This window comes from Carassius carassius, chromosome 11, assembly GCF_963082965.1.
Source record: "Carassius carassius chromosome 11, fCarCar2.1, whole genome shotgun sequence".
Lineage (NCBI taxonomy): Eukaryota > Metazoa > Chordata > Actinopteri > Cypriniformes > Cyprinidae > Carassius > Carassius carassius.
Window position 1 is genome coordinate 1,417,096 of NC_081765.1, and position 10,000 is coordinate 1,427,095.

At 35.8% G+C, this 10,000-nt stretch overlaps 9 non-coding genes and 2 pseudogenes across 9 annotated transcripts; all 11 read right to left on the bottom strand.

Annotated features, from left to right (window-relative positions):
* Positions 1-118, bottom strand: part of LOC132153772 (5S ribosomal RNA) — a 119-nt pseudogene extending 1 nt beyond the window's left edge.
* Positions 119-814: 696 nt separating this feature from the next.
* On the bottom strand, positions 815-933 carry LOC132153526 (5S ribosomal RNA). Its single transcript, XR_009436839.1, has one exon. It is a non-coding gene; the product is annotated as a 5S ribosomal RNA (ribosomal RNA).
* An 84-nt stretch (positions 934-1,017) lies between these two features.
* LOC132153729 (5S ribosomal RNA) lies at positions 1,018-1,136 on the bottom strand. The gene has a single exon (XR_009437034.1). It is a non-coding gene; the product is annotated as a 5S ribosomal RNA (ribosomal RNA).
* A 584-nt stretch (positions 1,137-1,720) lies between these two features.
* Positions 1,721-1,839, bottom strand: LOC132153577 (5S ribosomal RNA). The gene has a single exon (XR_009436887.1). It is a non-coding gene; the product is annotated as a 5S ribosomal RNA (ribosomal RNA).
* Positions 1,840-1,923: 84 nt separating this feature from the next.
* Positions 1,924-2,042, bottom strand: LOC132153843 (5S ribosomal RNA; annotated as a pseudogene).
* Positions 2,043-2,738: 696 nt separating this feature from the next.
* Positions 2,739-2,857, bottom strand: LOC132153527 (5S ribosomal RNA). The gene has a single exon (XR_009436840.1). It is a non-coding gene; the product is annotated as a 5S ribosomal RNA (ribosomal RNA).
* An 84-nt stretch (positions 2,858-2,941) lies between these two features.
* Positions 2,942-3,060, bottom strand: LOC132153730 (5S ribosomal RNA). Its single transcript, XR_009437035.1, has one exon. It is a non-coding gene; the product is annotated as a 5S ribosomal RNA (ribosomal RNA).
* Positions 3,061-3,655: 595 nt separating this feature from the next.
* On the bottom strand, positions 3,656-3,774 carry LOC132153578 (5S ribosomal RNA). Its single transcript, XR_009436888.1, has one exon. It is a non-coding gene; the product is annotated as a 5S ribosomal RNA (ribosomal RNA).
* Positions 3,775-3,858: 84 nt separating this feature from the next.
* LOC132153664 (5S ribosomal RNA) lies at positions 3,859-3,977 on the bottom strand. The gene has a single exon (XR_009436970.1). It is a non-coding gene; the product is annotated as a 5S ribosomal RNA (ribosomal RNA).
* Positions 3,978-4,971: 994 nt separating this feature from the next.
* Positions 4,972-5,090, bottom strand: LOC132153667 (5S ribosomal RNA). The gene has a single exon (XR_009436973.1). It is a non-coding gene; the product is annotated as a 5S ribosomal RNA (ribosomal RNA).
* A 994-nt stretch (positions 5,091-6,084) lies between these two features.
* LOC132153595 (5S ribosomal RNA) lies at positions 6,085-6,203 on the bottom strand. Its single transcript, XR_009436905.1, has one exon. It is a non-coding gene; the product is annotated as a 5S ribosomal RNA (ribosomal RNA).
* Between the last annotated feature and the right edge of the window lie 3,797 nt (positions 6,204-10,000).

Below are 10,000 nucleotides of genomic sequence, written 5' to 3' on the forward strand. Positions count from 1 at the left end.
GATTACAGCACCTGGTATTCCCAGGCGGTCTCCCATCCAAGTACTAACCAGGCCCAAACCTGCTTAGCTTCCGAGATCAGACGAGATCGGGCATAGCCAGGCTGTTATGGTAGTTAGCGAAAGAGGCTGCAAAGAGAGGGCTATTTAAAGATCAGCCACTATAATCTGTATTTCCAGGCAGTCTCCCATCCAAGTACTAACTGGGCCCAAACCTGCTTAGATTCTGAGATTGGGCATTGACTCTTTATTTATTTAATTTTTTTTTTTGCAAATTTATTACATAATTACTGAAAACTTCCAAAAGTACTAACCTGGCCCAAACCTGTTTCGGTTTTCTAAGACTGGGCATTGACTCTTTTTTTTTTTTTTTTGCAAGATTATTAGACAATTAGTGAAAACTTCCAAAAGTACTAACCTGGCCCAAACCTGTTTCGGTTTTCTAAGACAGGGCATTGACTCTTTTTTTTTTTTTTTTTTGCAAGATTATTAGACTATTAGTGAAAATTTCCAAAAGTACTAACCAGGCCCAAACCTGTTTCGGTTTTCTATGACTGGGCATTGACTCTTTTTTTTTTTTTTTTTTGCAAGATTATTAGACTATTAGTGAAAATTTCCAAAAGTACTAACCAGGCCCAGACCTGTTTTGGTTTTCTAAGACTGGGCATTGACTCTTTTTTTTTTTTTTTTTATTTATGCAAAACTATTAGATAATTACTGAAAAATTCCAAAAGTACTAGGCTGCAAAGAGAGGGCTATTTAAAGATCAGCCACTATAACCGCCAGTGCATTATATAAGTAGAGAAGGAAACCTAAAAGCTTACAGCACCTGGTATTCCCAGGCAGTCTCCAATCCAAGTACTAACCAGGCCCAAACCTGCTTAGCTTCCGAGATCAGACGAGATCGGGCATAGCCAGGCTGGTATGGCCGTTAACGAAGGAGCCTGCAAAAAAAGGGCTATTTAAAGATCAGCCACTATAACCGCTAGTGCATTATATAAGTAGAGAAGGAAACCTAAAAGATTACAGCACCTGGTATTCCCAGGCGGTCTCCCATCCAAGTACTAACCAGGCCCAAACCTGCTTAGCTTCCGAGATCAGACAAGATCAGGCATAGCCAGGCTGGTATGGCAGTAAGTGAAGGAGGCTGAAAAGAGAGGGCTATTTAAAGATCAGCCACTATAATCTGTTTTTCCAGGCAGTCTCCCATCCAAGTACTAACTGGGCCCAAACCTGCTTAGATTCTGAGATTGGGCATTGACTCTTTATTTATTTAATTTTTTTTTTTGCAAATTTATTACATAATTACTGAAAACTTCCAAAAGTACTAACCTGGCCCAAACCTGTTTCGGTTTTCTAAGACTGGGCATTGACTCTTTTTTTTTTTTTTTGCAAGATTATTAGACAATTAGTGAAAATTTCCAAAAGTTTTAACCAGGCCCAAACCTCTTTTGGTTTTCTAAGACTGGGCATTGACTCTTTTTTTTTTGCAAGATTATTAGACTATTAGTGAAAATTTCCAAAAGTACTAACCAGGCCCAGACCTGTTTCGGTTTTCTAAGACTGGGCATTGACTAATTTTTTTTTTTTTTAATTTATTTATGCAAAACTATTAGATAATTACTGAAAAATTCCAAAAGTACTAGGCTGCAAAGAGAGGGCTATTTAAAGATCAGCCACTATAACCGCCAGTGCATTATATAAGTAGAGAAGGAAACCTAAAAGCTTACAGCACCTGGTATTCCCAGGCAGTCTCCAATCCAAGTACTAACCAGGCCCAAACCTGCTTAGCTTCCGAGATCAGACGAGATCGGGCATAGCCAGGCTGGTATGGCCTTAAGCGAAGGAGGCTGCAAAGAGAGGGCTATTTAAAGATCAGCCACTATAACCGCCAGTGCATTATATAAGTAGAGAAGGAAACCTAAAAGCTTACAGCACCTGGTATTCCCAGGCATTCTCCCATCCAAGTACTAACCAGGCCCAAACCTGCTTAGCTTCCGAGATCAGACGAGATCGGGCATAGCCAGGCTGTTATGGTAGTTAGCGAAAGAGGCTGCAAAGAGAGGGCTATTTAAAGATCAGCCACTATAATCTGTATTTCCAGGCAGTCTCCCATCCAAGTACTAACTGGGCCCAAACCTGCTTAGATTCTGAGATTGGGCATTGACTCTTTATTTATTTAATTTTTTTTTTTGCAAATTTATTACATAATTACTGAAAACTTCCAAAAGTACTAACCTGGCCCAAACCTGTTTCGGTTTTCTAAGACTGGGCATTGACTCTTTTTTTTTTTTTTTTGCAAGATTATTAGACAATTAGTGAAAACTTCCAAAAGTACTAACCTGGCCCAAACCTGTTTCGGTTTTCTAAGACAGGGCATTGACTCTTTTTTTTTTTTTTTTTTGCAAGATTATTAGACTATTAGTGAAAATTTCCAAAAGTACTAACCAGGCCCAAACCTGTTTCGGTTTTCTATGACTGGGCATTGACTCTTTTTTTTTTTTTTTTTTGCAAGATTATTAGACTATTAGTGAAAATTTCCAAAAGTACTAACCAGGCCCAGACCTGTTTCGGTTTTCTAAGACTGGGCATTGACTCTTTTTTTTTTTTTTTTTATTTATGCAAAACTATTAGATAATTACTGAAAAATTCCAAAAGTACTAGGCTGCAAAGAGAGGGCTATTTAAAGATCAGCCACTATAACCGCCAGTGCATTATATAAGTAGAGAAGGAAACCTAAAAGCTTACAGCACCTGGTATTCCCAGGCAGTCTCCAATCCAAGTACTAACCAGGCCCAAACCTGCTTAGCTTCCGAGATCAGACGAGATCGGGCATAGCCAGGCTGGTATGGCCGTTAACGAAGGAGCCTGCAAAAAAAGGGCTATTTAAAGATCAGCCACTATAACCGCTAGTGCATTATATAAGTAGAGAAGGAAACCTAAAAGATTACAGCACCTGGTATTCCCAGGCGGTCTCCCATCCAAGTACTAACCAGGCCCAAACCTGCTTAGCTTCCGAGATCAGACAAGATCAGGCATAGCCAGGCTGGTATGGCAGTAAGTGAAGGAGGCTGCAAAGAGAGGGCTATTTAAAGATCAGCCACTATAATCTGTTTTTCCAGGCAGTCTCCCATCCAAGTACTAACTGGGCCCAAACCTGCTTAGATTCTGAGATTGGGCATTGACTCTTTATTTATTTAATTTTTTTTTTTGCAAATTTATTACATAATTACTGAAAACTTCCAAAAGTACTAACCTGGCCCAAACCTGTTTCGGTTTTCTAAGACTGGGCATTGACTCTTTTTTTTTTTTTTTGCAAGATTATTAGACAATTAGTGAAAATTTCCAAAAGTTTTAACCAGGCCCAAACCTCTTTTGGTTTTCTAAGACTGGGCATTGACTCTTTTTTTTTTTTTTTTTTTTTGCAAGATTATTAGACTATTAGTGAAAATTTCCAAAAGTACTAACCAGGCCCAGACCTGTTTCGGTTTTCTAAGACTGGGCATTGACTAATTTTTTTTTTTTTTAATTTATTTATGCAAAACTATTAGATAATTACTGAAAAATTCCAAAAGTACTAGGCTGCAAAGAGAGGGCTATTTAAAGATCAGCCACTATAACCGCCAGTGCATTATATAAGTAGAGAAGGAAACCTAAAAGCTTACAGCACCTGGTATTCCCAGGCAGTCTCCAATCCAAGTACTAACCAGGCCCAAACCTGCTTAGCTTCCGAGATCAGACGAGATCGGGCATAGCCAGGCTGGTATGGCCTTAAGCGAAGGAGGCTGCAAAGAGAGGGCTATTTAAAGATCAGCCACTATAACCGCCAGTGCATTATATAAGTAGAGAAGGAAACCTAAAAGCTTACAGCACCTGGTATTCCCAGGTAGTCTCCCATCCACGTACTAACCAGGCCCAAACCTGCTTAGCTTCCAAGATCAGACGAGATCGGGCATAGCCAGGCTGGTATGGCAGTAAGCGAAGGAGGCTGCAAAGAGAGGGCTATTTAAAGATCAGCCACTATAATCTGTATTTCCAGGCAGTCTCCCATCCAAGTACTAACTGGGCCCAAACCTGCTTAGATTCTGAGATTGGGCATTGACTCTTTATTTATTTAAAAAAATTTTTTGCAAATTTATTACATAATTACTGAAAACTTCCAAAAGTACTAACCTGGCCCAAACCTGTTTCGGTTTTCTAAGACTGGGCATTGACTCTTTTTTTTTTTTTTTGCAAGATTATTAGACAATTAGTGAAAATTTACAAAAGTACTAACCAGGCCCAAACCTCTTTTGGTTTTCTAAGACTGGGCATTGACTCTTTTTTTTTTTTTGCAAGATTATTAGACTATTAGTGAAAATTTCCAAAAGTACTAACCAGGCCCAAACCTGTTTCGGTTTTCTAAGACTGGGCATTGACTCTTTTTTTTTTTCTTCTTTGCAAGATTATTAGACTATTAGTGAAAATTTCCAAAAGTACTAATCTGGCCCAAACCTGTTTCGGATTTCTAAGACTGGGCATTTACTCTTTTTTTTTGCAAGATTATTAGACAATTAGTGAAAATTTCCAAAAGTACTAACCAGGCCCAAACCTCTTTCGGTTTTCTAAGACTGGGCATTGACTCTTTTTTTTTTTTTTTTTTGCAAGATTATTAGACAATTAGTGAAAATTTCCAAAAGTACTAACCAGGCCCAAACCTCTTTTGGTTTTCTAAGACTGGGCATTGACTCTTTTTTTTTTTTTTGCAAGATTATTAGACTATTAGTGAAAATTTCCAAAAGTACTAACCAGGCCCAAACCTGTTTCGGTTTTCTAAGATTGGGCATTGACTCTTTTTTATTTTTTTTTATTTATGCAAAACTATTAGATAATTACTGAAAAATTCCAAAAGTACCAAGCTGCAAAGAGAGGGCTATTTAAAGATCAGCCACTATAACCGCCATTGCATTATATAAGTAGAGAAGGAAACCTAAAAGCTTACAGCACCTGGTATTCCCAGGCAGTCTCCCATCCACGTACTAACCAGGCCCAAACCTGCTTAGCTTCCAAGATCAGACGAGATCGGGCATAGCCAGGCTGGTATGGCAGTAAGCGAAGGAGGCTGCAAAGAGAGGGCTATTTAAAGATCAGCCACTATAATCTGTATTTCCAGGCAGTCTCCCATCCAAGTACTAACTGGGCCCAAACCTGCTTAGATTCTGAGATTGGGCATTGACTCTTTATTTATTTAAAAAAATTTTTTGCAAATTTATTACATAATTACTGAAAACTTCCAAAAGTACTAACCTGGCCCAAACCTGTTTCGGTTTTCTAAGACTGGGCATTGACTCTTTTTTTTTTTTTTGCAAGATTATTAGACAATTAGTGAAAATTTACAAAAGTACTAACCAGGCCCAAACCTCTTTTGGTTTTCTAAGACTGGGCATTGACTCTTTTTTTTTTTTTGCAAGATTATTAGACTATTAGTGAAAATTTCCAAAAGTACTAACCAGGCCCAAACCTGTTTCGGTTTTCTAAGACTGGGCATTGACTCTTTTTTTTTTTCTTCTTTGCAAGATTATTAGACTATTAGTGAAAATTTCCAAAAGTACTAATCTGGCCCAAACCTGTTTCGGATTTCTAAGACTGGGCATTTACTCTTTTTTTTTGCAAGATTATTAGACAATTAGTGAAAATTTCCAAAAGTACTAACCAGGCCCAAACCTCTTTCGGTTTTCTAAGACTGGGCATTGACTCTTTTTTTTTTTTTTTTTTTGCAAGATTATTAGACAATTAGTGAAAATTTCCAAAAGTACTAACCAGGCCCAAACCTCTTTTGGTTTTCTAAGACTGGGCATTGACTCTTTTTTTTTTTTTTGCAAGATTATTAGACTATTAGTGAAAATTTCCAAAAGTACTAACCAGGCCCAAACCTGTTTCGGTTTTCTAAGATTGGGCATTGACTCTTTTTTATTTTTTTTTATTTATGCAAAACTATTAGATAATTACTGAAAAATTCCAAAAGTACCAAGCTGCAAAGAGAGGGCTATTTAAAGATCAGCCACTATAACCGCCATTGCATTATATAAGTAGAGAAGGAAACCTAAAAGCTTACAGCACCTGGTATTCCCAGGCAGTCTCCCATCCAAGTACTCACCAGGCCCAAACCTGCTTAGCTTCCGAGATCAGACGAGATCGGGCATAGCCAGGCTGGTATGGCCTTAAGCGAAGGAGTCTGCAAAGAGAGGGCTATTTAAAGATCAGCCACTATAACCGCCAGTGCATTATATAAGTAGAGAAGGAAACCTAAAAGCTTACAGCACCTGGTATTCCCAGGCGGTCTCCCATTCAAGTACTAACCAGGCCCAAACCTGCTTAGCTTCCGAGATCAGACAAGATCGGGCATAGCTTTTTTTTTTTTTTTTTTTTTTTTTTTTTTTTTTTTTTTTTTTTTTTTTTATTTAGTAAGCATAAATTTTACATTCAATCAAATAAACATTAGAAAAAACTAAAAAACATCCTTTTCAGGCATTGCAATATGCATTTGCCCAAGAATCCACACAACATCTTTTGTAAATATTTTGTAAAAATTTCCCACCTTGTTTTCAAATATAAAATAATTATACAACGTTTGAACATAGTCTCCCACCATCCCTTTAAACAGTAACCACAAATTTAAAATAAAGTCCCTGTTTTTAGCCACATTTCTTCTTTTCCAAATTGCCTTTTTTGCCAAAATTAATAATAAATTAATTAGTTTCTTATTTGCATTATTCTCGTTCATTCCTAACATAAAATTCATCTCCCAGTTCAAATCCCCCTTATTATCCCTCAAAGCATTAATTGTCTCTTTTAGTTCTTTAAAAAAAGGGGTCAGTTTTTCACAATATAAAAACAAGTGTAAAATACCTTCATCAGCATTTTTACATACTTTGCACTGTGCATTTGTTTCTTTTAGCATTGCACACAATCGCATTTCAGTAAAAACCACATTGTGTCTTATAAAATAATCCAAACATTCTAGTTCCACATCCAAACATTGCCATTTTAGGATCTTCCAAATATCTTTCTCTTTGACTTCATTAAAATGCCTCATCCAAAATACATTAGCAATAGGTTTTTTAAAAACAGAATTTCTAAAAAAACAGTAAAACATTCCAACAGTTCCCAAATTTAAGTCAAACCACTTATCTTTCCATTTGAAAAACACATCCATTTTGTTTTCGCTTCTCCCCCCTTTGCTTATTTCATCCAGCCATTGCCTTGGGATTGCCTTTTTTACATCCTCATATTGTCTTCTTAAACCTGACATATTAAAATCCTCCTTCTCCTCTTCCATAGCATCTATAATGACCTGCAATGGTAAAAATCCCTCTTTATATTCCCATAAAACATCTCGTATTTTTAAAATTCCCACCTTCATCCATTTTTTAAAATAGATATCCTGCTCTTGTAGCTTTATCTTTCCATTCAGAAACAGAGGTTGATTTAAAACAACTTCCCTCCCCCTCGGATTAAAATCAACCTCTGTTAAAAAAAGTCTCCAAGCACTTAAAACTTCCTGATAAAATCCTGGTATACCCTCTAGCATCCAATTTTTGAGTTTCATCCATAAAATATTATCCCCCAATTTAAAATTCCCACATTTATTTAGATAAAAACCCATCATTTTTTTCCATTCAGCTTTGTTTGTCCTATCCAGATATTTTTTAACAACTTTCACCCTCATACTTTTCATTTTTTGTTCCACATCCACTAAACCCATCCCTCCCTCATCCAGCTGCCCTATTAATGTAAAATAAGCAATCCTTGGAGGCTTTTTATCCCATAAAAACTCTAAAACACATTTCTTTATCCTTTTTAAAACCCAGTTTGGCAATGGCATCACATGTAAAACATACCACATTTTAGACAACATTAACAAATTCACAATTAATATTTTCCCCCTCAAACTTAAAAACATGTTCCTCCAAAAAATCAACCTTCTCTCCATTCCACCTACTATCCCTTCCCACATATTATCTACTGCCACTTTTTCATTCTTTGCTAACACCACCCCTAAAATCTTTATTTCCTGTACCTCCATGAACTTAAACACCCCTGCTAAATCCACCACCCCTCCAAATTTCATATACACAGTTTTTTCTTCATTGATTTTTGCACCTGCCCATCACAATAGTATTTAATTTTTTCCATAACCTTTTTAACGCTTTCCATATTTTCCACCACAATTGTTGTATCATCTGCGTATTGAAAGATTTTCTTAAATTCCCCTTCCTCTTCCATTTTTATTCCTTTTATTCCTTCCTCCTTATTTATTAAAAGTCCTAAAGGTTCTGCCACCAAAGAATAAAGCTGTGCTGATAACGGACACCCCTGCCTTATAGACCTTAAAACTTTAAAAGGTTGACTTAAAAATCCATTACATTTTACTTTCGTTAAGATATCCTTGTATAAAATTGCAATCCATTTAATAAAATTTTCCCCAAAACCGAACTTCTTTAAAACAGAAAATAAGAATTTATGCTCCACTCTATCAAATGCTTTTTCAAAATCCAACCTTATAACATATGCTTTCTTTTCCTTTTCTTTTATATAACCTATTATGTCTCTTATGCTACTTGTAATGTCTGCTATGTCCCTCCCTTTTACACCATATGCTTGATTAGTTTCAATTATACTTGGCATTACATTCTTCAATCTGTTAGCTAAAACTTTAGCTAAAATCTTAAAATCAGTATTTAGCATTGTGATGGGTCTAAAATTCTTCAAATTTGTTTTATCACCTTGTTTCTTATAAATTATTTTCATTAAACCTAACCCCATTCTTGGATTGACTCCTTCTTTCCTAAAAATATCATCATAAATCCCCTTTAAAATCACACTGAGTTTTTCTTTAAAAACTTTGTAAAATTCACTTCCAATACCATCTATTCCTGGACTCTTTTTTTACTCTTAGGGAGTTTATAGCTTGTATAATTTCTTCCGTTTCTATCTCCTTTTCACAGTCTATTTTATCTTCTTCTCCAACTTTCCTAGTTATTCTTTGCAACAAAACATTTCCCTTCTCCTCCTCCACCCCTTCTGATTTAAAAAGCTTTTCATAAAAAGTCTCTATTTCTTTTAAAATCTCTCCTGTATTAAAAACCGACTGGCCATCTCTGTTTTTAAGCTCTTTGATCATTTCAGCTTTTCCCCTACTTTTTTCGAGATTAAAAAAGAATCTGTTACATTTTTCCCCCTCTATTGTGTATTTAGCTTTACTTCTCAACATCGCTCCCTGGCATTTGTCTTCCTCCATTTTTTTAAGCTTCTCCTCCATTTCAAACACTTTTTGCACATTTACTTCATTTTTGTTTAACTCTTCTTTTAACGTTCTTCTTATTTCTTTTTCCTTTGTCCTTTTCACCCTTTGCAGTATATTACAGAAATTAATTGAATATTTCTTTATTTCAAATTTCACATTTTCCCACCATTGTCTTTTATCTTCTAAATACATTGCATCTTTTTTTTCCTCATCTAATAAATTCTCTATCCCATTTTTAAAACTTTCATGATTTAAGATTTCTGTATTTAAAATCCATACCCCAGGCCCTTTCGTTTCCCTTTTAAAATCCATCCTCATTAAAACCATTTTATGATCACTTAAAGTTGTTTCTTTATAAAGTACATCATCAATAAAACAATCCAAATTTCTTGTGCTCAGAAAATAATCTATCCTAGTTTGGCACATAAAATTCCCAACTAACTGTTTTCTGGAATATTCTCTCTTTTTTCCATTTCTTTCTCTCCAAACATCAATCATATTTTTTTCTTCCATCAATAATTTAAGTTCCTTCCTTCCACCGTCCGTCCTAAAAACCATCCCATTAGCCATGTCTATTTTGCTAAAAACAGTATTAAAATCCCCTGCAACCACCACCCTTTTCCATTTCTCTATTATGTCTCTTAAAACATTAAAATACATTTTCTTATCCTTTTCCTCATTTGGTGCATGTACATTTACTACAATAAATTTTTCATC